We start from the raw sequence: 26,752 nt of genomic DNA, 5'->3' as shown, positions 1-26,752 counted from the left end.
TGGTGCCCAAAGGTGTCAATGTGCCCAACAGTACCTCTTGAAGGGCCCAGGAATGGTCTCAGTAGGTATCCCCTCAAGAACCCACAACACAGGCTAGGCTGTATTAGGGTCGCCATATTTCAAGGCGCCAAAAATTGTTGAGCTTTTTTTTGGAGGGGGGAGTTGTTGAGCTTTTTTTGGTTCTGAACACTCCATTGATAGGGGAGGGGGCATGCCTGCACCATTTGTGTGTACCTGCCTCTTTTTGATGTGGCAGTCATTATATCACCCCCTCCCCAAGTCAGCACCCACAGCTCTCTGTATTAAATGTGCCCACTGGTGACCCAACATCTATCCAGATTCCCCGCTCTGCCTTCGAATATGAGCTCAGTTTGTCAAAGAGCCATCCGTAACTCACACTTCGGTGCTTTTTGCACAGCTGCGTCATGTTTCACACTTGGAGCCATGATTGCACATTAAGAATCTGTGACATCGGCCGCAACCTTGTACAGAAACCTCACCTGAGGAATCCATTAAGCCAGCGGCAGCAATTACAGCAACAGGAGAAACGGATGTATCTTTCCACAAGGTCAGGCACTAACCAGCACATAAATGTTAAAAGTTTTGATTCTAAGCACTGGAGCTTTAAGTTTCGCCTCTCTCCCATCTCCTGTGTGGCTTTGATTGGGAAGCGGGGGGGGCACACTGAGTTCCATTCTCTTGTGCACCAAAGACCCTGGAGAATACGGGCTGCTTTGAATGAAGTCTAGCAGGACAGGTTTAAAAAAATAAAATGAATCAGGTACTTGATCTTTGTAAAATGTATTCATAGCCTGCCCAAACTCTCCTATTATTCTCGCAAAGAAATTCAAAGATGAAAGGGGGGGGCGGGTCAGAGAATCCTCCTCCTCTTAGTTGTCTTTTCCTCCTCCTGAATCTTATAAGAAGCTTTCTTTAGGGTCCAATAATATTTTTCCCAGTAACCTGAATGTTAATGAGCATTGAATTAGGTGCCTTTAAAAAGGGGCACCTAAAAACCCTACGCCAAAGGATAAATGGACATAAATCTGACATCAGGAACCAAAAGACAGAGAAACCAGTAGGAGAACACTTCAATCTCCCAGGACATTCTATACAAGATCTCAAAGCAGCTGTTTTATTACAGAAAAAATTCAGGAACAGACTGGAAAGAGAAGTTTCTGAATTGGAACTCATTACCAAGCTTAAAACCATGGAGCCACCTGAGATGAACAAAGACATTGGATTCTTATCTCATTATGCATGATCAAGCTTTCTTTAGCGCCTCAGCCCTTGCTTTTTCCCCGCAGGACCAATTGCAGTCATCAGCAGTCGTTAACAGCCATCTACAGGTTTACCACTCCCATCAGCCCATCACCCATTCCCACCCCCCACCCTCTGTATATACATAAGGGTCTGACTCTTCTGTTTCAAGTGTATCTGAAGAAGTGTGCATGCACACGAAAGCTCATACCAAAATAAAAACTTAGTTGGTCTTTAAGGTGCTACTGAAGGAATTTTTTTATTTAAAAAGGGGATTAGAGAAATTCATGGAGGGCTACATACAGTGGTACCTCGGGTTACAAACGCTTCAGGTTACAAACGCTTCAGGTTACGGACTCCGATAACCCAGAAATAGTACCTCGGGTTAAGAACTTTGCTTCAGGATGAGAACAGAAATTGTGCTCTGGCGGCGCGGCAGCAGCAGGAGGCCCCCCCCCCCAATTAGCTAAAGTGGTGCTTCAGGTTAAGAACAGTTTCAGGTTAAGAACGGACCTCCGGAACGAATTAAGTTCTTAACCAGAGGTACCACTGTACGTTGGCTACATATGTTATACCCCCACTTAGCCACAAGACTTTGGCGAAGAGGGGAGGATAGAAATATTTCAACAAATAAATAGGAAGATCTCGCTTCTGAAGGAGGCTAGAGGTCAGGGGTGGTCCTTGGACTCCAGTTGCCATCAGCCTCCGGACTTCATGCTAAGGGATGATGGGAGTTAGGAGTCCAACAGCATTTGGAAGATGCTACATTAGCTATCCCTGATTTATGGTATTTCTGTATGTGGAGGTAACAGAAGCAGAAGGGGGGAAATGCTTTTGCATATGGTAAACACATTTTAAAAATCTCTGCTGGAGGTAGGTTGGGAAGAAGGGGGAAGCTCTGAAGTATCAACCGCAATCCCTCTTGCAGAAGCATCCCAGGAACGGAGTGCCATTTTGCTGTTGCCATAATTTTGCAGGTTTAGGCCTCTTGCTTTCTTTTCTTTTCCATTTGGGGCGTTTAAACATTAAGAGTCTGTTGCTGCACATTACCTAGCCTACATTTATTCTGGAAGGTATGCAAAAGCAGCTGGAATCGTTGCTGTTGTTTTGCCTTGAAGTGGCCCAGTGGATAAGATGATATGAATATGGATATTGAAATGAAGATGTAGAAGCTTCTTGTTGTTGTTTAGTCGTTTAGTCGTGTCCGACTCTTCGTGACCCCATGGACCATAGCACGCCAGGCACTCCTGTCTTGCACTGCCTCCCGCAGTTTGGTCAAACTCATGTTCGTAGCCTCGAGAACACTGTCCAACCATCTCGTCCTCTGACGTCCCCTTCTCCTAGTGCCCTCAATCTTTCCCAACATCAGGGTCTTTTCCAAGGATTCTTCTCTTCTCAGCTTCAGGATCTGTCCTTCCAGGGAGCACTCAGGGCTGATTTCCTTAAGAATGGATAGGTTTGATCTTCTTGCAGTCCATGGGACTCTCAAGAGTCTCCTCCAGCACCACAATTCAAAAGCATCAGTTCTTCGGCGATCAGCCTTCTTTATGGTCCAGCTCTCACTTCCATACATCACTACTGGGAAAACCATAGGTTTAACTATACGGACCTTTGTCGGCAAGGTGATGTCTCTGCTTTTTAAGATGCTGTCTAGGTTTGTCATTGCCTTTCTCCCAAGAAGCAGGCGTCTTTTAATTTCGTGACTGCTGTCACCATCTGCAGTGATCAAGGAGCCCAAGAAGGTATAATCTCTCACTGCCTCCATTTCTTCCCCTTCTATTTGCCAGGAGGTGATGGGACCAGTGGCCATGATCTTGGTTTTTTTGATGTTGAGCTTCAGACCATATTTTGCGCTCTCCTCTTTCACCCTCATTAAAAGGTTATTTAATTCCTCCTCGCTTTCTGCCATCAAGGTTGTGTCATCTGCATATCTGAGGTTGTTGGTATTTCTTCCGGCAATCTTAATTCCGGCTTGGGATTCATCTAGTCCAGCCTTTCGCATGATGAATTCTGCATATAAGTTAAATAAGCAGGGAGACAATATACAACCTTGTCGTTTTATAATTATTTTAAATTCAATAAAGGTTATTTTAATTTAAAAAGAGGAAAAAGAAGTGGCCCAGTGTTCTCTCTGCCTTCCTGAGGAGTGTAGCAAGTAGGTCACTATTGTTTTCTTTGGGGGGGGGGGCGGTTATTGCGCCTTGCCTCTCCAAGGCCCTTTTTGCTGATTCCAGGGCTGCGAGGGAACATTTGGACAGGCTGTGGTTTTACTTGATCTAGTGGGAATCCACTGAGCAAGTGTCAAGTACTCAGTTCACGAGCTGTCACTTAAAAGTGCTGCTTACGGAGCTTCTAGAAACTGTGCGGTCAGCCCTTTGCCAAAGAATCCTATGACCAGAGACAGCATCCTTTCTCTGTGATGTTGTCATGACCAGCTCCATCTGTCTCCATAAAGGATGTTCACTAAATAATTCAGCAAGGCAACTTGATATGCCATCCATCTCCCTTATTACCCCAGTGACCTGATGATAAGGCTCTGCTTGTTTATTGTAACTGCTCGGCGATGTCACTTAAGCTGCTACAGTCTGAAAAATAAACACAGCAATGCAATCTGCCCGCCCCCTGCCCTCACATCGCCCAGTAAGGGTTGCTGGATCACAGAGTCTGATGTGGATTTGCAGGGGTTTAGTTCCTTTCTCAGATAAAGAAGTGCCACCTTAAGATACAGGGGGTTGGCTGTTGTTCCTCAAGGCTCAACACTATGTATCCTCGCTGTTCTAAAGAATAAGATTTGTATAAAGCAGATGTATCCTATGTTGTGTCAGCCTTGGGGTTTGGATGCCAAATCATCTGGCAACTTTGCCCCTTGTGGCAAGACCCTTTGCAGATAGTACCAGACGCTTCAAAGGATGGTATTTGTGACAGCTTGAATTGCTGGAACCGACTGAGTTGATAAAGCAAATCGCTTTATTTTGCAACTTCACAAACATATGCGTACACGCCCCTCAGCTTAATGAAAGTACAAAACCTGATATGCACTGCACTGCCTTCGTTAGGGGTCTCCAATACGGTGCCCTACAGAGGTCATTGGGCACCCACAAACAGCATGGTGAATGGTTAGGTCTGATGGGAGCTGTAATCCAGTAACATCTGGAGAGCATCGCGTTGGCGTAGATCAAGAACGGACAATGCCTGTGTTCTCAAGGATTCCTCTGTTTCCTTGCCAGTTGCATACTGGGAGGAGGAAGTGTACTTTGGCATGCAAACAGACCCCCTCATGAGTAGTCCGGCTCCATACCTACAGTGGTGCCTTCAAACAGTGAGAGCTTAACACTTAAAAAGCATAACTGCTTCAATAGAGTGTGGCTATTGCATAGAAAATTCAAACGAGAAATGTGAAATCAAAACATGGGGTGCCTCTATTTCTTACAACTTTCACTCATCACTAGTGAGTGGATGTGTGAGCAACTATTTTACCATCTCTTACCTAGGATTGCTAGGAATTAGATAAAGTAGAATCTAACCGCTTGGGAACAGCCAGTTAGTTGCCCATTCATTCCCTAGCGTTAGATCGTAACTGATGTGCATTCCAAATGTTCGTGAATGCAACTCTTGGATTTCTGATTTTAGCTTCCTGGTTTCTTTCCTTGCTGGAAAAGCTCATCTCTTGAGCTTTAACAGAATCCATCTTCCTGGCTGTGAAAGTCATTAGAGCAACCTCTGTGAAGTGTGTTCCCTTGGCTCACCCTACACCTTGTCTCTTAATGAAACACCCTCTTAAAGTGTGCAGCACATGGCAGCCCTGAGGAATGCAGGTTGCCCTCTGGAGTTAGTTGAGCCAAGCCGGCTGCAGGAGAAAGAGGAATTAATATATACAAGGGATCCAAAACAGTCCAGTAGACACTACTCTTGACAAAGTTGAGGTCCGTAGTTTGGAACCCATTGGGATGACCGTCTTCAAATTGGGCCGTCATGTAGGAAATGGAGCAAATTTGTTCTCTCTTGCACCGATGGGTTTCCAATTACAAGGGAAAGGATTTGGAATAAATGTTAGGCAGAACTTCCTGATGGCACAAGCTGTTCAGCAGTGAACAGACAGACTGCCTTGGTTAGTGACTGGCTCTTTAATTGGAGGTTTCTAAGTAGATGCTGGGTGGTCACCTATTAGGGATGCTGTGGAAGTACACATCTTGCACCAGCAGACAATTGGGCCAGACGACCTTTAAGGTCCCTTCCTGCTCTATGGGTTGTATTTGATGTGCTGCCACCAAATTGTTGATAGGCACAGGCGTAACTCCAGTGACCCAAAGCTTGCACTGGCTGCCCAGTCTCAAGGTCCTTGCATTAATTCACAATGTTCTTAACAACTTGGGTCCAGGATATCTCAGGTAATGTCTAATCCCTTCTATCCCTGCCCATGTTTCCAGCATTCCATATAGTTCAGCTCTCTCAAATTCTGTTTGGTGTTCCTTCCGTATTTCTGATGTCCTGCAATCTCCTCATTTCTAAAGACCACTTGCGTCCTAGTGGCGGGCCAGGAGTTATCAAGCAAATTAATGTAGCTTGTAAGGGTGGGAAATTCCTCATCTGGAGATGCTGAAATAAGAGGAATTGATTTTGAAAAAATTGTTCCGGCATCCAGGTACAAATATATTCTCTAAAATATTTAGAACACAGGTTCTAAATATAATGCAGGTTTAGAATATCACTGCCAGCCAGAATGAGAAAAGGATTGTAAAGCGTCTAGGACAGGGGTCAGCAAACCTTTTCAGCAGGGGGCCGTTTCACTGTCCCTCAGACCTTGTGGGGGGCCGGACTATATTTTGAAGGAAAAAAATGAATGAATTACTAAGCCCCACAAATAACCCAGAGATGCATTTTAAATAAAAGGACACATTCTACTCATGTAAAAACACCAGGCAGGCCCCACAAATAACCCAGAGATGCATTTTAAACAAAAGGACACATTCTACTCATGTAAAAACACACTGATTCCTGGACTGTCTGCGGGCCGGATTTAGAAGGCGATTGGGCCGCATCCGCCCCCGCCCCCCGCGGGCCTTAGTTTGCCTACCCACACTCTAGGAAATATCTCCTGAAGTTATGTTTGTGAAGTCAGTTTACCGTGAGCTCAACATTATTGGTATAGAAATGACAATGCAAAGGCATTTAGCACCTCGGATATTAAATGAGATGTAGAAAGTTGGAAATGGCAATTGTTTGTGCTGAGCCAAAAACAGAGCAGACTTCTTCCACATATGGTGGACAAAACTCATGTATTTTGGGAAATTATGTCCAAGCAATGCCGTCTTTTAATAACATTAATGTACCTGTGGAGCCTCTTGTTTTGCGTTCTCTGTTTCATACCAGATGGGTAGGCTTTAGAAGGAAACATGAGGTAGCATAGAATATGTGGTCGTCATTGGAAACATAAGCAGATACCTTTGAAATTAGGGGGCTGGGGGGGGGGAAGCAGGGTAAAGTTGACTGCGTACTGTAAACCTCTCAATGTATTTGATGAGGAACATAGGAAGTGGCCTTCTGCAAAGTCAGGCCATGAGTCCACCTACCTCAGTATTGTCTACACTGACCGGCAACAGGTCTCTAGGGTTTCAGTGAGGGGCCATTCCCAGCTGTACCTGGAGATGCCAGGGATTGTACTCGGGGGGTTCTGCATGCAGAGCAGATGTTCCACCACTGAGCCACAGCTCGTCCTCATTGTGCTAATGAAGTACAGAGTTCAGTAGTTGTGTATCTTGAAGCACACAGCTGCAAATCAATTGAATGGTTCCCCAAATAAGGATTAATTCTCTGCCCATTGTAAATTGCTCCTGATGGCCACTGCCTGGCAGCTACCTGGCCTGCCCATCAGAAGGTCGGCGGTTCGAATCCCAGCAATGGGGTGAGCTCCTGTTGCTCGGTCCCAGCTCCTGCCAACCTAGCAGTTCGTACCCCAGCCTTACAAAAACTTAAAAATGAACCAGAATCCCAACATCTGAGAGCCTTGGTAGAAGACAAGGTCCCTGAAATTACGATCAATGTTGCCAAATTCTGTGTGTCTGCTATTAGACGCAGGAAACAAGAGCTTTCCAATGTCAATACGCTGGCAAAAGCGAATATTTAATTTTATTCATGTCCTTTAACCTAAACATAAAGTTGTTATGGCCTAAAATGTATTGAAATTGTCCTCTGTTTATTTCTGTGTTATTCTTTGTTGAATAGTTGTATGAGCCGATTTGGTCTGTGACCGTTTAATAAAATTTGATTTGAACCTAGCAATTTGAAAGCACGCCAAAGTGCAAGTAGATAAATAGGTACCACTCCAAGTGGGAAGGTAAACGGTGTTTCCGTGTGCTGCTCTGGTTCGCCAGAAGCGGCTTTGTCATGCTGGCCACATGACCTGGAAGCTGTACACCAGCTCCCTCGGCCAATAACGCGAGATGAGTGCCGCAACCCCAGAGTCAGTCACGACTGGACCTAATGGTCAGGGGTCCCTTTACCTTTACCTTTAAGACGTATGATATATGTAGTGTTATAGCACTACTTGGAAGAATTTGTGGGCAGTAACTGCCTTCTTCCTTACAGACTTTTGCAAGTGTTAAGGTGAGCAGAGGGGCTCCTCTTCGTAGCTCCACCCCTCCTTGGAAGTTTAGAGGGGTGTGGCCTGAGGGCAGGCCCGGCTCACCCATGAGGTGGGGTGAAGCAGCTGCCTCAGGTGGCAGAAATACCCAAGCCAGCGTTTCCTCGAGTTGTGGAACTCCCTCCACACAGAGGTGTGCCTGGCATCTTCGCAGTATATCTTTAATCATAAGTTGAGGGTGCATTTCTTTATCCTGACCTTTGACTGCACACACACACACACACTTTAATATTGTATTTTTACATTGTTACGACCCAACTTGGCCCTTATGAAAGAAATCTAATTAATCCTAATACATTGGCGCCTCCTTCCCGTCACCAACTTTTTTTTTTTTAGCAGTGTCTCTCTCATGCAAAGCAAAGCAGTAAAAAAGTGATGAGGCAAACACATGTTCCCAGCAGTAGATAGCCCCTCAAGAGTTGATTTCTGGCTGTCACACACAAACACATACACACGTTCTTGTATTCCAGAGGAAACTCCCTCAGTAACATCCATGGTAACAATCAGCATTTTGATATCATCTGCTGAGTGTATTTCCCTGATAACAATTTCAGACCATTTACTTTGAATTCTGTATGGGCAACCCAATCCACATTTAAGCAGAAAAAGATATAGGAATGGGACAACTAAGATGGTAGGCAGTGATAAGGAACAGGTGCCATCTTGTGACACCAGCACAACCCATTGTTCCCTGACAATCCGTTCAGTTGCTCGGCTCATAAAGATGTGTTTTATAGGACTGTTACAAGAGGTCAGGCCCTGTGGTTTCATGGTACAGTGGTACCTATGTTTGCAAATGCCTCTGGTTGTTACGACCTCCGGTAACCCAGAAGTTGCCGTTTCCGGTTGTGAACAGAAATTGCGTGTCAGAGACACGTGCGCAGCGGGAGACGCACTTTCGCTAATGGCGCCTCATGTTACGAGCAGTTTGCGGTTACAAACGGACCTCCAGAACGAATTCCATTCGTAACCAGATGTACCACTGTACCCAGTGTGTGTTTAAATGGTAGCTAAAAATCCTTGGAACCTTTTACACAATTATTTGTCCCATTAGCAGCATGAGTATTCTGCAGACAGACCTAGAAGTGTTGTGGAAAAGAAAATAGGCCTCAGAAGGTACCATTGACAGGTTGTGAGGTTTGACTCTGAGCTCTAAATCAGTTCAAGCTGTAAGAACACAGGCCTCAGAAACACTCTGGTTCCAGTCTCTGAAGGTAAACTGGATGACAGCTGCACCATGCCACTTTTTCTCTGGGCAGTGAAATCTGTTTTGCGCAGGTAGTTTTCCACTGAAGGTTGTTATCTGCTGAAGAGGGAATTCCCCCACTTCTTTAACAAGTTCTCCAAGGACACCCTCCCTAGGTTTGGCTGTAGAGAATCCACTGTCTCTCCTTACCTGCAGCGATACCGGCCTGCCTTCAGCTCACTTTGCAATTGAAATGTCAACCCTAATTTTATGAAGGAAAGTGGGTGGAAATGTTGGTGTTTTAAAACTTTGGGAAAAAATGCTTTATTGACTAAATCCCAGAGGATTTATTAGTCTTTTGCAGCGGAAACAACAAAAGTCTTGTGGCACCTTCAAGAACAGATTGATCATGGCATCAGCTTTGGTAGACCATAGTCAATTTCTCTGTTGGTGTTAATTGGTGTCCCATTGCCAAGATGACTGTGTCATCAAGAACTGTTTTGTGAATTATAATGACATGGAATGCAGAAAAATACAGATGGTGTTAATTAGGTACTCCTCAATGTCGACTTAATTTCTCCCACATCTCACTTTTTACAGTTATTTCCCCCAATGCATATATGAACCTGCAACTCAGGATAACAATTCATGCATCTGGCGAAGTGGACTGTAGTGTACGGTAGTTTGTGCCATAATAAATATGTTAGTCTTTAAGGTACCACAACCCTCTTTGTTGCCATTGAATAAAATTACCCAAATCAGATGCTTCATATGAAATATTCCCCTTCAAAAAGCCACAGTGCAGCCAGCAGTTGAGAGAATCACTCGTTACATACAGTTCATTCCATTTTGGCAGCCTAAAAACGTGTTCTCTGGTGCAAGGGCAGGACTAGAACCAAACGCCTGGAAGCAGATTTTGTCTCATTAGAAGAACATATCTAATAGCAAGAGCTCCTTGGCAGTAGAACAGGCCATCTTGTTTATTATCCAGTATACCTGAAGGAGCGTCTCCACCTCCATCATTCTGCCCGGACACTGAGGTCCAGCACCGAGGGCCTTCTGGTGGTTCCCTCGTTGCGAGAAGCCAAGTTGCAGGGAATTAGGCATAGAGCCTTCTCCGTGGTGGCGCCCACCCTGTGGAACGCCCTCCCAACAGATGTCAAAGAGGAAAACAAATACCAGACTTTTAGCAGACATCTGAAGGCAGCCCTGTTCAGGGAGGCTTTTAATGTTTAATAGATTACTGTGTTTTATTTTTCTGTTGGAAGCCGCCCAGAGTGGCTGGGGAGACCCAGCCAGATGGGTGGGGTATAAATAATAAATTATTATTATATTTATTTATTTATTTATTCCTTAAGGAGCTCAAGGTAGGGCAAACGATTCCCCCCTCTTTCTATTTTATCTTCACAACAACCTTGTGAGGTAGATGAGGCTAAGAGACGGCGATTGGCCCAAGGTCACCCTGGGAGCTTTGCGGCCAAGTAAAGATTTGAACTCCTGTCTCCTAAACCCTAACCCAGCCCTTTAAACACTGCGCCACACTGGCTGTCCCCTTGGGAGGTGGTGTGGACCATCCTTCATTGGAGGCATATAAGCAGATGCTGGACAGCCAGCTGTCAGGGCCCATGCAGTTGTACCTCCCTTACAGATCTTGCCTTGAGCAGGAGGCTGTCCTAGATGACTTCCATAGCCCTTTCCGTTTCTGTGGCTCTGTGGCGCGCGCTATACGTATGTGTGAACTAGAAGCGCATACTTTCCCTCGAAATAATTCCGGGCACTAGTTTCAGCCTCACAGTGATACGGTTCCTAGCAACCCATAGCAAAGTACAGTGCCCAAAATGGTCTGAGGGGGAGGATGTGTTTCAGATCTACTTTAAAGGCATAGTGTGTACACAACCCAAGTTCCTATGAAGTGAGACAAGCTAAGGAAGACACATGAAGGGTTGCCTTGGAGACAAAGCAAATGCACAAGAGGAGAATCACTAGGCAATTATCCATATGCATTCTCTCCTCCCTCTTCCCTCTTCTTTAAAATAAGAGCAGACCAAAGGTTCGCCCCATGCTTTGGCATCCTGCTTCCCACAACAGACAACCCGATGGGTCTGAAAAGCCCTTATGCAGGGTTTGAAGTCTACACAGTGGTCCTTCACGTTACTTCTGGTGTCTAGTAGCTCTGAACATGGAGCCAATCATGACTGAAAACCATCATTTGCCCACTCCTCCATGAATTTGTCTAATCCCTTTGTAAGGAACTAAAGGAAGCTCAGTAGCTCAGGTGGTAGAGCACGAGACTCTTAATCTTGGGGTCGTGGGTTCAAGCCCCAAACGATTCCTGCACTGCAGGGGATTGGAGTAGATGCCCCCTGTGGTCTTGGTATATCTAGCTCCAGCATTGTATGCACTGACAAGCTGTGGCTCTCCAGGGTTCCAGACTTTCTGGGGGCATTCTCAGCTTTACCTGTAAATGCGAGGGATTCAAGCTGGGATCATTTGCATGCAGAATATCACAAGGCTGAAGGCATAAAGTACTGCCCATCACATCTTGTGGCTGCAGTTCTACGAAGTAAATCACGGGCTGTGTGAAGATGTTATTTTGTCTGTCCTGAATCTTCCATCAGTCGTTTTCACGGGGTGACCCTGAATTATAGTACAGTGGTGCCTCGCTTAACGAATGCCCTGCTTGACGAAATTTCCGCTTAACGAAAGGTTTTTTTCTAGTGGAGGTTGCCTCGCTAGACGAATTCGTTTTACGAAAAATTCGTCTAGTGAATCGCGGTATCCCATAGGAATGCATTGAAATTCAATTAATGTGTTCCTATGGACAAAAAAAAACATTCAATACATTCCTATGGGATTCGCTAGACGAATTTTTCGTTATAAGAAAAGAGCCGTGGAACGAAATAAATTCGTCTAGCGAGGCACCACTGTAGTAGTATAGTAGTGGTAGTAGTAGTAATAGCTACCAACATGAGTCTGACCAAACTGCGGGAGTGCCTGGCGTGCTCTGGTCCATGGGGTCACGAAGAGTCGGACACGACTAAATGACTAAACAACAACAGTAGTAGTAGTAGTAGTTGTGTGTGTGTGTGTGTGTGTGTGTGTGTGTGTGTGTGAGAGAGAGAGAGAGAGAGAGAGAGAGAGAGAGAGAGAGAGAGAGTATTAATATCTACCCACTTCCTCCATTCGAGGCATAATTTTACAAACCTTTGCCATATCCCTTTTAATTGACTTTTGTACTGAATCAAAAAGCCCCAAATGCAGAAATAGACTTTAGACTGATGTGAGGCCCCCCCCCCTGCATTTGCTGTACGTCAGGGATGGGGAAGCTGTGCCCCCCCCTCAATGTTATAAGGCTTCCATCAGTCCCAACCAGAATTGGCAGGGATTATGGAAGCTGTGGTCCAGCACCTGCTGGAGGGTCACAGGTTCCCCAATCCCTGCTCTAAACAACTGAGATGATGCTCAGCTTTCCATGTTAGCTGTTGGCCTTTTCCCCAGTTGGTTCAGATCACCCAGCATCTGCCCTTGGATTTAGGAATACCTTAAACAAATAAATAGTTGCATCTGCTGGCTGACTGTTCTTCATGAATTTGCCTCATGATTTTGTGAACCCTGTAATCTATTCTGGCTTTCAATGCGTATTTCCTAATGAGCTCCAGAGTCTAAGTTCGTGTATTATGAAAAAATCAAATAATTGCTTCCTGTTCCTCCCCCTCACCCAGTGCAACTCATGACCTTATGTAACTCTGTGGTTGTTACACGCCAGTAATTCCTTTCCAGCGTTACGGAGCTCTAAACTGTTGTAGAGAACTTGATTCATACTCTTTTTCTGTTTGCTATTTTTTGCTCCCCCCCCCCTTGTTTGTTCTCTGTTTCTATTTTCTTCATTGCTTTCTGGCCCTTTCCTGGTAGGTCCTAGTGATGTGGGACTGGCTACAGATGCAAGCAGACAATCAAACAAGCCAGCGTTGAAGTGAAATGGCTGGGCAAACTTTGTGTGCCGAATTCAGAATTTTAATATTAAAAAAAGGTAGAACATGAAATTCGGAATCCGAAATACTCCTGGGTCTGAAATTCATCTGTATCCGAACATGATTGGCAGAATTTCAAATACGGACACTTTCCTCTATCAAAACCTGAAATTCACCCCCCCAAAACTGAAAATGCATGAATCTGTATTTGGGTGGCAAATTTGCTTCCCCTGTAGCAAGAACGAAACAAAACATATACACACTCCATAATGACCCAAAACAACCAATGTGTACAATTGAAGTTGGTTGGAAACCAAGAACTTTTTTCTGCTCCCACTTGCTGCCGAATGCCTTCCTTATTCTGTGCCGCCCATTCAGATCCAACATCATAGTTTAACACTATCCACATCCATTTATAATTTGAACATTTCGTCAACTGGCCAATTTTCATGGCTTGGCAATACAGAGAAGTCCCTTGCATTTATTTGGCTGTTTAATAAAAAAACAGTCATGACAAGAAGTTTGTCCTATCAGATGGCTGTTAGCCTGTGGTTTCAGCAGCATTTACAAGGAAAATGGTTGCACTAAACAAGTTATATTTGTTTCTGTTTTGAATTATGATTTTGAAAACACAAAGTCCTTGTTTGCTTTTGTCTGGTTGAGTTTTGGTCCATTTCCTCCATACTTTAATTAATGTACGCCGAGTTGACTATAAAATACGTCATTTTGGGGTTTTGGCAGGCAGGCTTAGCAAGGATGTATCAAAATTCTTGTGCTATGTCCAGATTAAGCACGACAGCCTGAGTTTCTAAAGCAGTCTCCTTTCCCCGACAGACTGCAATGAAGAAATCCAGGATTCATGCAAAGACATGTATGTGTGAGAGTGTGGGTTTGTGCAATAGAGGAATAACAACAAATTATTGTTACTTTATGGGGTGCAATTCACCTCCCATTGAACCCCTGCATTTTAAAGAGATTGACATGCCACGCAATATTGGCATAGCAGTTTGATTAATACGTACCCAATTAATACGTACCTGATGTCTTCAATGGGGCTGTTCCACGACAGATCACCACACCTTTACAATATCTGTGCTACTGACTATCAAGATTTGGGATTGTTGAAATGTTTACCCCCCCAAAAATTAATCAATTTGAGCTGTGCCACTCAAATTAGGTCTGCTAGACCCCAAAATTTTAAGCAACAGGGACTAAAGTTGCTTCTGGGGACCCCTGTGAAGCTTCATCAGTTTCATAGTAGATCTGCCTCTGCATTGCACCTCTGAAATTTCACCCTGTGCTTAACAAGTAAGTTCTAGCCTACTTGCCAAACAATGACCCATTCCAGAGCCCTACTCCAGCTTGATGCGAGCACGTAGTTAAACCTACATTAGCACAACCAGATCCCACTGGATCCTGCATAAATGGGTCCTTTTTGGCCCCACTGCTTTCCCCCCTCGTTCTCCTTTCTCCCGTGCACACCCACGGATCATATTGTGCTTTCCTTGGCAACTGCTGCTCTGGCACTCAAAGCAGGGTTGGGTTTGGTCCAGCTGCCTTTATAGACATTTGCCAGATTCTGCAGCTTTAAGACTCGTTCTGTGGGTTTCGTGGCTGCTTCTGCTTCTGTATCAGACCAAGGCCACCCAGCTGGGCTACCACCTGACTTACCAAATCTCCCTTGCCACACAACTCAGACCTTCCAAGTGTCCCTATTTTCCAGGGACAGTCCTGGATTTCTGATTTGACCCCAGAATTCCCCACTCTTCCTTTGTTGTTGTTGTTGTTTAGTCGTTTAGTCGTGTCCGACTCTTCGTGACCCCATGGACCAGATCACGCCAGACACTCCTGTCTTCCACTGCCTCCCGCAGTTTAGTCAAACTCATGTTCGTAGCTTCGAGAACACTGTCCAACCATCTCGTCCTCTGTCGTCCCCTTCTTCTAGTGCCCTCAATTTCCCAATTGTTTCCCAACATCAGGGTCTTTTCCAAGGATTCTTCTCTTCTCATGAGGTGGCCAAAGTATTGGAGCCTCAGCTTCACGATCTGTACTTCCAGTGAGCACTCAGGGCTGATTTCCTTCAGAATGGATAGGTTTGATCTTCTTGCAGTCCATGGGACTCTCAAGAGTCTCCTCCAGCACCATAACTCAAAAGCATCAATTCTTTGGTGATCAGCCTTCTTTATGGTCCAGCTCTCACTTCCATACATCACTACTGGGAAAACCATAGCTTTAACTATACGGACCTTTGTAGGCAAGGTGATGTCTCTGCTTTTTAAGATGCTGTCTAGGTTTGTCATTGCTTTTCTCCCAAGAAGCAGGCGTCTTTTAATTTCGTGACTGCTGTCACCATCTGCAGTGATCAAGGAGCCCAAGAAAGTAAAATCTCTCACTGCCTCCATTTCTTCCCCTTCTATTTGCCAGGAGGTGATGGGATCACTTTTCCTTAGGACATCCCTATTTTCATCGGGGAAATTTTGGAGGGCATGGAGTTATGCGCGCACACACACCCAAGCCAAGGAGATGAGTCACTATACAACCTTTAGAAGACATCTGAAGGCAGCCCTGTATAGGGAAGTTTTTAAATGTTTAATGTTTTATTATGTTTTTCTATATGTTGGAAACCATCCAGAGTGGCTGAGACAACCTAGTCAGATGGGTGGGGTATAAATTAATTTGTTGTTGCTGTTGGATATCCCTATTTTCATCAGAGAAGTATGACAACTATCCCCTCCGCCTCCAATCAAGCAACATCAGCAGCCAGTGAACAGATACTATATCTGAATATGTTTTAGATAATAATATGCAAATTAAAGAAGGGATAAATGGAAATGAGCAGCAACCCGGCCACCATCTAAACATGCACAGTTATAGAGACTGATTGGCTAGTTCTTTGCCAGCTTGTGATTCTGGAGCAGACATTTCAATGGAAAAGCCTGTTTATATTTACTGCTGTACAGGCAAAAAGCAATTCCAAGCCCACACAAGGCCTTATTGGGTTTCCTGTTAATGTTATAGTCCAGAATCTTGGCAGATGTGCTTAACTTTCCTTCCACTGGCTTTAGAAAAAGTTCTGCTGAATAACATCACCTGAAGATTTGGCCCTGCGCCTTCCAAGCTTAAGGCTGTGGTCATAAACACTCAACCAGGGAGAAAACTTCCTTCTGAATAAACAGAAACAGGGTTGAACTGTAAATCCATATAATTTTTCTCATGGAGGCATCAGAAACTTTATCATAGCTCAATACTGAACTTTTTGACGATGAAATTTTCATTTTGTAGTTTTATAACGCCTTGCAGTCAATCATATTTACAAAAAAAGAAAAAGAAAAGGGTTAAGTATTTATTAGTCTTCCACCACTGTCTACTGAGTGTATTTGTCCAGGGTTTGTGATATGAACCCATGTTGGCAACCCAGCCAGATGGGCAGGGAATAATAATAATAATAATAATAATAATAATAATAATAATAATGGCTGGTGTTATCATTTGGCCAACTAGGCAGCCACTTAGGGTGCAGACGTCAGAGGGGCACAGTACTGACTCTTGAGAAGCACTGCTTTATACAGATTAGTTTTTGTTACATTTTATAAATTTCTGATGATATTTTATTTTATATTTTGAAGAGTTCTCTCGGCTTACATATGCTCAGCAATGTTGCAAAAGAGACTGGTTGGCTTGGCAACTATATCAGCTGAACATGCCCAAGCACCAGCACATAGAATCACAGAAGCATGAAACTTGTAGGGTTGGAAGGGATCACAAAGGTCATCTATAGTCCAGTCCCCTGCAATGCAGGAATCTTTCAGCCAACGTGGGACTTGAACCCAGGACCCTGAGATTAAGAGTCTCATGCTCTGCCGACTGAGCTACGAAGGCAGGAAGGAATCGGTGACAAAACTTGCAAAAGAAAAAGGCACGCAAAGTGAGATTTTGATATGTCCAAAATTGAAACAATTCAGAGACTTATGTTTTAACATCACAATTCAAAATGATTTGTGCACTAAAACATTTTCTTCCGTATTTGAGAAAGATTGTTATATTTCTTACTATTGCGATTTAAAACAAATTTAGCAGCTTTCATTTTGTCTTCAAGGTCTCTGTTTTTGAAAATTGAAGTTAGCAAATCTTTTTTTTGGGGGGAGGGGGGAGTTCATGTGGTTAGGCTTGCCTAGGGCGTAAAATAGCTCTGCATGTAGGTCAACCCTTAAAAAGTCAGCACCCCCCAAATTTCCAGGGCTAGTTTATGAAAAAGGTAATGAACATAGCTATGTGCAAGCAAAACACCACAGTAATAAGTAACGGCTATACCACAGCACACCACATTTTCTGGCTTCTGACCTGACCGGCTTCTGAAGGCCAGCGAGGAATAAATAATGGAAAAGGAAATCATACTCGATGTCCTTGGAATTTGAAAATTTTTGTGGAGAAAGTTCATTTCTTCTCAAATGTTGGAATCTTCTGTTGGCTTTGCTAAACTGGAGCGTGTTTTCCCAATGTCCTGCTCAGAGATGGGCTTTAAGCTGGCCTGTTCTTTCTCCTTACAGTTTTGAAGGAGGACACTTGGCCATTCCAGCCTGCAGGGTACAATGCTGTTGCCTGCTGAGCTGCCATCTGCCTTCGGTTTCGCTGCCTATCACAGCGGGCGTCTCCTTGCCGCTTTGGCTGGCATGCTGGTAGCTGCGTCTGTGGCACCGTAAGTGGGCCAGCCGACTGTTGCTTTCCCCTAGTCAGCACTCAAGCCACACCACACCATTAGCTGGCTCTCCTTTCTGCCATTTCTTCCCACTGGGAGCATTTAGCAAACCCTTTATAGGAGCATCGGTTTCCATACTTCGATTTAACGAGGACCAGCAATGTCTGTCCTGCCCTGCTTCCAAACCCAGCGCTCATTCTCAAAGTCCTTGATGCCATTGCTGAGAAATCCTGAACTGGAGCACTAAACTGTTGCGCATGACAATCCTCATATGGCCTATAGCAGTTCTGCGACATATATTCGTTGCTAGTGCAAACAAACAAGGTTAGCAACTGTGGCACAAAACCAGGGAGTTTTGAGGCTGCCCATTCTCAGAGGCATACCCAGTGTGCCCTTGGTGAGGAGATATATCAAAGTTTCTGAAGCCGGGAGAGAATGTGGACCAAAACTCAAAAAGTTTGCTTTTCATCACCTTTCGTGGCCTGCAGTGCTCTACTTTTCCCCCACTCCTCCTCCTTTGGTCTGCCTGTTTGCCTGCTTTCCTGCCTCCCTCTCTCCCTTGGCTCACTGCTTTCCCTTTTGCCTCCTTCCTCCCTGGCTTCTCTCTTTCCTCCTCCTGCAACTCTCACCCAAGTGCTCCACCTTTCTTCCCTCTGAGCCCCACTGAACACTGTGCTCAGAATTGGGATGCAAGATGACCTGAACAGATTGGAAAACTGGGCCCAACCTAACAAAATGAATTTCAATAGGGACAAATGTCAGGTTCGGCACTTAAACCAGCTGCACAAATACAAGATTGGGGGGGGTGTCACCTGGTTTGCCATGCATCCTAATGGACCACAAGCTTAACATGAGTCAACAGTGTGATGCAGCAGCAAAAAAAGCGAATGTGATTCTAGGCTGCATCAACAGAAGTGTCCCACTCAAGGGAAGTCATAGTACCACTCTATTCTGCCTTGGTCAGACCACACTGGTCCAGTACTGGGCGTACAGTTTAAGAAGGATATTGACAAGCTGGAATGTGTGCAGAGGAGGGCAACCAAGATGATCCAGGTTCTGGAAACCAAGCCTTATGAGGAACGGTTGAAGGAGCTGGGTATGTTGGGTATGGAGACTTGAGAGGAGATAAGATGATATGATATGATATATGATAGCCATCTTCAAATATCTTAAGGGCTGTCACATGGAAGATGGAGCAAGCTTGTTTTTTTCCTGTTCTGGAGGGTAGGACTTGAATCAGTGGATTCAAGTTACAACAAAGGAGATTCTGACTAACATCGGGAAAACTTCCTAAGCGCAAGAGCTGTTCAACAGTGGAACGGACTCCCTCTGGAGGTTGTGGACTCTCTTTCCTTGGAGGTCTTTAAGCAGAGGTTGGATGGCCATGTCTCTTGGATGCTTTAGCTCAGGTTCCTGCTGGACTAGATGACCCTTGGGGTTCCTTCCAAGTCTATAATTCTATGTTAAATATATTTAACAAAAATGAAAATAAAATACAAGTGCTTGGGAAGTTGTCATCTGGGCATGTTCTCTGTGGTTAAGGGATGGAAGGGTATTTGTGAATTTTGTCAGTACTGTCCAGTTGAAACCATTCCCAGAATTGTGCTCTAAGTTGGCCTGATTCTGGCAAGTTCCCACCAATGTTGGCCACACAGTTGAAACGCCTGACCTTGCATTTGAACACCTGTAGGCAGGAAAGGATTCCAGGCAGGCCAATCTGTGTTTAGGCTGCAGGGGAGCAGACGGAGGGCTCCATTTATTCTCCAAGCCTAGGAGTGGATTGCTACTGGGCAAACTGGCAAATAACTGGAAACAGTGGCTTGGCTTAGGCAAAGGGAGGTGGGCTCAGCAGCCAACACTCTCGCCATTATTCTGGTTACAGGTAGGTAGCCGTGTTGGTCTGAGTCGAAGCAAAATAAAAAAATCCTTCAGTAGCACCTTGGTATACCAAAATATAAATTTAGTTGGTCTTTAAGGTGCTACTGAAGGAATTTTTTTATTTTGTCTCGCCATTATGTACGGGCTTGTTCATGTGTAGAGATAAAACCATGTCTTTTTGATCATGGAGAGAGAACTGGGCAACTTCCATAACTTATGATGCACATGTTTTTTTTTAAAAAAAGATCTTCTTCTTGGCTGTGCAAAAAAAGCAGGAGAAGTGAGACGGCGTATTGATTTGCAGAGAGCAGCCTGATTTGCATATTGATATAAATCTTAGGCGCTGGCCGGCAGGCCATTCGCTGAACTGTCCAGATGTAGCGCCTTTGACTTGCTGACATCACCGCCTCATTAGCATGCAGGAGAGGCGAGCACTGCAACAGCGAAGCCTCCCATCCCGGCGAGCCAGCGAATGCGCCGCGATGGGGCTGCGCGGAGCAAACTGAATGTCTCTCCGGCTCCGAGAGGGAGGCGGGACTGCGGGTTGGATGCAGGCTCCGCTGTCTCCCAGGGTCACTCAGTAAACGCGGAGTTGGGGCTCTGCTGGAGTCACTTGGGCAGCTGCAAGGGAGGAGATGGACTGACAGGGTGAAAGGAAGGGAAGGAAGGTGGGAAGAAGCTGGAATTCCGAGGAAGGCAACGCTAAGCTCTCCCAAACGCAGACCAGAAACCGCACTTTTCCTCTGCTGATGGTTTGCACAGCAGATTTTTTCCTTGCAAGCCACCCTGTGTCTTTATGTGCGTACGCGTCTCCTGGAAGGATTTGACCAGAGAGAGAGAGAGAGAGTCTGCTGCTGCTCATTTCAAGAAATCCTCCCACCACTAGCCTATCAACAGTGCTATTGGGTTCCCCCCCCTTTTTTTTTGCAAAAACAGAAAACAAGATACTTCACCATGCTGCAGTGTTCCCTGGTCTTTTGCAAGCAAAGGTGCACCAAAGGAAAGTAAACTAAAAGCAAGACCCCGCCCCAGCCGGTGGGGGTTGGAGGGGCTTTGGTGGATTTAAAATTTAAAATTAAAAAAACCAAAACTTGCCGAAATCTGGACTTGGAGGCGGCCGGAGCAGGTAAGCGATGATGCTTTGTGGTTTACGTCTCTGTAGGGTATATAATAAGGCAGTGAACCGTATAGCTGTGGATGCGGCCAGCTGAAATGTAATTCTGAAACACACTTTAGCGGGGTGGCTTTGCGCGTACGTCTGCATCTCTGCCTTGCGAGTCAGTGCTGAAATAGTTAATTGCTAGCCTGGGCATTTAAAATCGCCAGGAAGTCAGAAGAAAAATACTTAAGGAACTTGATCTTCTTTTAAATAATTGGAGCCTCCGCCACCCCACCCCCTACAAACATCTGTCAGAGTTAATTTTACTTCATGGTCATTTGTGCCCCAGAGTGTTTAAGACCTTTAGGGATTTTGAAGCGAACTGTTGATGACTCAGACTTCTAGCAGATGATTTTTTTAGCGTGACTGGTCTCCCCCCCCTGCTTTTTTTTTTATTTTCCTCCCCTTTCTGCAGTCCTTAGAAGATACACAAAAGGCTCTTGACACACAGAGTGTCATCTCACACCTTTGTTTTCTTTAGAAACAGCCGGATCCCTGTAATTGCTGAACGGAGATGGTTAGAGCCCGGCTTGGTTTTTCTTTCTGTAGCTTTTATTTTTCTATGTTTCCTTAAAGCTTACTTTGAAAAGGCCACACAGGCCACATCAGCACAACCTGTGGCCATGTCGTTTGTCCTTTTCTACTTCCAGCGACTGGGATGTGCCAAGAAATTAATCAAGACTCCTTATTCCCACCAGATAAGAGCCATCACTCCTTGTAGTTCTGTCTCACTTCCCCCCCTTAACTTGTCCTGCTTCCCTTTAATCGGTGATTATTTCATTTTGCATGTCAAGTGCCTTTAAAAGAGACGTTATGGGAGTCTTGTGCTATGATTTTGACGTGTGATCTGGATGCGTCCTAAAGTCAAGGCTGGTTAGTTTTCAGTAGTGCTTGCCACAATACCTTCTCCTGGGGTTTCGGCTTTCTCTTCTTGCAATGAGTTTTTTTGTACCAAAGCAATACAACTCTGTTTAGTTTGCTGGTTATAGGGGTGGGGTACGTCATGGATCGGGACGGGACGGGGGGGAATCAGAGGGATGACCCACAGCAACGCGTGGCCGGGCCAGCTAGTTTTAAATAAAATTTGGTTCCTTCTTGTCTGAACCCTAAGCGGTTTAGAGTACACACACACACACACACACACACACTTTTTCTCATTCTGATTACTTTCACAGATGGGTAAGTCCAGCTTGTCTCGAGGGATACTAAACTTTGAAATAATTACCATATTAAAAAGACTCTGAAGCCTTCTAAAATCCCAAAGCATGTTAGAAACCCTTCCATTTTCTCCCTTGGTAACAGGAGAGCTCTGACATGTAGTCTTCTGCTTCTTTGCAAATGAAGACTGACCATGTCCTAATGGGCTTTAAATCAAGGCTAACGTGACTCCAGAATGTATGTAGGGATTCCTTGTAAAATAATTCACCCCCCCCCCAAAAAAAAAAATTGCAGGAGCACAATGGAATGTATAAAACAGTATAATTTGTTTTGAGGAAGAGGAGTAATGGATGCAATCATTGCTCTGGACTGGGAGGGAGGCTTGGTGTCAGCTCAGAGCAATGGCAACCTCTTGCTTCCAGATAAGACTTTTGCACAATGTCCAGGTCTAATTCATAGCCTCATCACACTTTTGCTCTCGGGCATCAGAATAAGTGTGACGGGTGCACCCTCCTGATGTTTGGGGCTAGGGGCTCTTGTCATGCCTGATCACTGGCCATACTACCTGGGGCTACAATAGGAGTTGCTGTTCACAACATCTGGAGATCAGGAAGATTGGGATAGGTGATGGAGAATCTGCGTTGCTATGAAGACTCTAGGGTTGCTGCTGTTATACCAGTGCAAGGGGGATATCACTTGTGCCATGTCCAGTGCACACCTTGTACCCCTAGCCTCTTGTTACGCAGCACAGAAAGCGAGGCTTGGAATCATAGAATTGTAGAGTTGGAAGGGGCCCTAAGAATCATCTGGTCCAACCCCCTGCAAGGCAGGAATATGCAGTTCTGTCTCGTACGGGGATCAAACCCACAACCTTGGCCATTATGAGCACTGTGCTGTAACCCACTGAGCTGTTAGGAAGCCGCCTTCAACTAAGTCAGCGTAATGGCCCAGCTAATTCAGCATTGTCTACGCAGATTGGCAGCAGCTCTTCAGGGTTTCAGACAGGGGACGTTCTGAGCCCTATCAGGAGATGTCAGGATTGAACCTAGGGTCTTCTGCACCTTCCGTTCAGCTTATGTGCCCTTCTGCAGGCTTGCTCTGCAGCACGGGTTGTCTTGCATGTGTTTTAATTATACCATTCCCTTTGGACTGCGCCAGCTTGAAAATGTAGTTTCCTGTGTTTAGCTAGACTGCATACAGCTATCTACAAAAAAGAAAGAAAGAAAGAAAGAGTAGAGAGGCTACTCTGTTCAGAAATAAAAGCCTGAATGTGAAAGATAGAATGCCTTCTTTCTGAGGCAGACTCCTCTGCTTATTTAAGTGGCTATAAAGGAATCCATTGAGATGGGATGACTGCCATGCTATCTCGCTGAGCTGGAAAAGCAATTGAACAGCATAATTAAAAACCACACAAGATAACCCACGGAGCGGTGCAAGCCTTTAAAAGCACACTCATGCTATACAAACTGCTACGGAATTAAAAATCACAGGATGTATTTAGAGATCTGTCATTCTCTAGCCTTTCTTTATAACGCCCCCCCCTCCCCACCCAAAAAAAGTGCACTTGAAATGATGGCATCTGCTGAATGCACACAGTGGTGTGTTTTGAGTTGCCATTAGGAATCTGACAGTTCCTGCTAAGTTTGCCGGCTGTTTAGGCTAGTGTGTTTGCTCTCTGCCATATGGGAACCCTTAATGGCACTTCCAAAAGTCGGGCATTTGATGATCACAAGGCCTGAAACACACACACAGACAGACACAGACAGACACACACACACACAGAGAGAGAGAGAGAGAGATCTGCAATTAATGCCCATGAAAACCTCTTTTAGGCCAGGAGTTGGATACTTTCAAAAGAGATTTGGGGATGTCAAATAAAATTTATTGTTTTCAAGCCTGAGAACGGGTGAGCAGATTGGGGTGGCATAGACTGAACCAAGTATGGGTATTGTTTAGCACTTAAAGGACTTGGGGCACAGACTCATGGCACACTTTTGGATACGCTAATCACTATGGTATTGATGTACCTGGGCAAATTATGGTGACGGGTGGCAGTGTTGCGTTTTGCAGGCGCCCACCCGCACTAGGCATTTCAAGCAGCATCGTACCACTTTAAAAAGTCAAAAGTATCGTGGGAGCTGGTGTTTCTCAAAGGTGTGCAGAAAGTTGCTAGGAGACCCCCCCGGCTTCCCTCCCGGAGCTATAATTCACAGAGTTCTCTGGGGGGGGGGGTCCTCCTAACTATTAAACCACTTTGCGAATAGCAGCTCTATGAGGTAGATAGGGGGTCTCCCCACAACTCTCAGCAGCTTTATCAAGCTACAGTTCTCAAGATTTTGGGGGGAAGCTAAGGCATAGCTGCCAAGTTCTCCCTTTTTTAAAGGGAAATTCCATTATGCAGAATAGGCTTCCTCGCGAGAAAAGGGAAAACTTGGCAGCTATGAGCTAAGGCGATTTTAAAGAGGCATGCCAGTGCTTTAAATGTCTGGGGCAGATGGGGCCTGGAGCTTGGTGCAAAAGACAGCCCCTCCCCCCCGGGCGTCTGTTACCAACACTCTTGAGGTTGAATAAAACTGTCACCGCCATCACCTGTAAGAGTTTACCTGCACGTTACCATTAAACAACTTTAAAAAAAAATAGGTGTGGGGCAGAGTTGGACACCTCTGCTTTGCTCGCTTCTGCCATTGCAGCCAGGAAATTGGATTGGCTTATACACCTGTGGCAAGGAGAAGATAAGTAGGATGTTCTCTCCTGTCACTAGTTACTCGGCTGTGAATCCGGTGATTTTGTATTTCCAAATTTTCTTTCAAATGGCAACAAGGTAATTCCCCCACCCACCCCTTTTCCAATTTCCACTTGGAGGAGGTTCTGCTTTCTGATCCCTTTATCTTTTGGCTGAAGGCCAATGCTCCAGCTTTATGAATATTATTTCCAGAAAGGCTTTTGCATCCCTGCCATCACATTGGCCATAAAAGTAACTGAGAATTAAGTTCAGATAGATGCAAAGTTATGAGGATTGCGGCAGAAGGTGATTAAGAGGCCTGATCCTTTTGGTCCCTCGTGTCTCTCTCACTCCTTGAAATATTTGTTTACTTAAACATCTAGGTCTTATAGCAGTCATTGCATGAAAACAGTCATTGCATGGGCACATAGCAGTCATTGCATGAAAACAAATAAAAACACAACTAACAGAAAAAGCATAAATAAAATAAAAACACAACTAACAGAAAAAGCCCTGCTTCATGCCCTTCTTGAGTGTTTGGCCTGGCTGAAATATGCCCTTGAACTCTGATTGTATATTGGCTGCCTGCATGGAGGATCGAGAAGGGTGTGTGGAAACCAGCCCACTGTAGAAAGACAAACTTGACAATTGTTGCTCCACCCATTTTTGCCTCAGGCCCCACCCACCATGGGCTTGTGCCCCCAACCCTGAAGGTTGCCCAGAAGGGATGGAAAAGTTCCTCCTGCCCTGGTTTCTATTGCCTGGCTAAGACATTCAACCCACTTGCTGCCAGACTAGCAACAGGGAGAGTCCATAGCTCCGTGGTAGTGTGTCCAGAAGGTCCCCTGTTCAACCTCAGGCATCACCAGGGTGGAAATGGGCAAAACTCCAGTCTGGAAAAGTGGACAACTGCTTCCCAGTTCTTACCCACCTGGTGTTTTCCGGATCTTTTGGACCACAGTTCCCATCAGCTCCGACCAGCCTCAGAGTTGTAGTCCAACTGGCTTAGTCTGAGGCAGCTTTGAATGTCCCAGCAATCTGCCCACAGATTTCCTGTTGCTGGGAATTGTAGCTCTGTGGGGGAAATAGGGGTCTCCTAACAACTCTCTGCACCCTGAGCAAACTACAGTTCCCAGGATTCTTTGGGGGAAACCCGTGTCTGTATAAAGTGATGTAATACTGCTTTAAATGTATAGGGCAGGATAAAGGATTGGGAATGGAAGAGGGCGAAATGTAATTGAATGAGTGTCGTGCACTATTTTGCAATAGCCTTCAGTCTTTGCCAGATCAACTCCTGACTGTACTGAGGTTCTAGATGGGCCGTCTTCCATTCCTGCCATATTTGACTCCCCGTCCCTTTCATTTTACCTTTGCGTACATATGCTAGGGCTGGGGCAAAGAATCAGCTTTAATGTTCCGTCGAGTTCAATCTCTCAATAGCCATTAAGCAGAGACAAGATGGGAGAGAGAATGGAACTTGTGGTGATTCTCAGCCTACTGTACAATGCTTCCTGCCTTCCTTCCTTCTCTGCTCTTCTTTGGGAGTTGCAAAATTGTCAGCTGTTGAAATGCAGCCAACATCTGGCAGTTGTGCTAATATGTGGCTGTGTGATGACACCAAGAGGTCTGATGTGTCCAGGACTATTGCCCAACTTTTGTAATGAATGGACTGACTCACCTCCCTAGGTATCTCATTATAGTCTGAGGAAGCAGCTTCCCGAGAAACTGGAACCCAACTTTAAGAGTTCCTCCTCTTTCAGGTCAGGCCTTTCATACTTGCCTTGACTTCCATTGTGCAACAGATCCCCTGTGTTTGATTATTGTCTCATTATTATTATTTTAAACCCACTGGCTTGTTAGAATGCAGATTGCTCTTCGAACCACTGCAGTTTTTGTGCGTTGTTGATCAAGCCCTGAATAAGCGACCAGACCATCCTGGGAAACCATAGAGTGATTTGTGCCTGTAGGAGAAGTATTGATATGAAATGACCCTGCCTAGCGGAGTTCCAAGTGAAATATTCTCTCTGGGGTTCTTATCTGATGCAGCTGGATCAATGTACGAAACAGTCACATCGCAGCGCT

General features: G+C 45.1%; 1 protein-coding gene across 2 annotated transcripts in view; it reads left to right on the top strand.

Annotated features, from left to right (window-relative positions):
* The window catches only part of PRICKLE2 (prickle planar cell polarity protein 2), a 197,413-nt gene that overhangs the window by 56,817 nt on the left and 113,844 nt on the right, over positions 1 to 26,752 (top strand). Inside the window, exon 1 of one of the 2 annotated variants that reach the window (XM_035106742.2) lies at positions 20,061 to 20,757. The exons of the other annotated variant lie outside the window; for it this stretch is intronic. The gene's annotated coding sequence lies outside the window, so the exon portion shown is untranslated. Of the gene's footprint in view, positions 1 to 20,060; positions 20,758 to 26,752 lie in introns of those variants that run through there. 2 annotated transcript variants of the gene reach the window in all.

The sequence above is a fragment of the Zootoca vivipara genome, chromosome 2, assembly GCF_963506605.1.
Source record: "Zootoca vivipara chromosome 2, rZooViv1.1, whole genome shotgun sequence".
Taxonomy (NCBI): Eukaryota; Metazoa; Chordata; class Lepidosauria; order Squamata; family Lacertidae; genus Zootoca; species Zootoca vivipara.
This window is presented reverse-complemented; position numbering and strand designations above follow the sequence as displayed.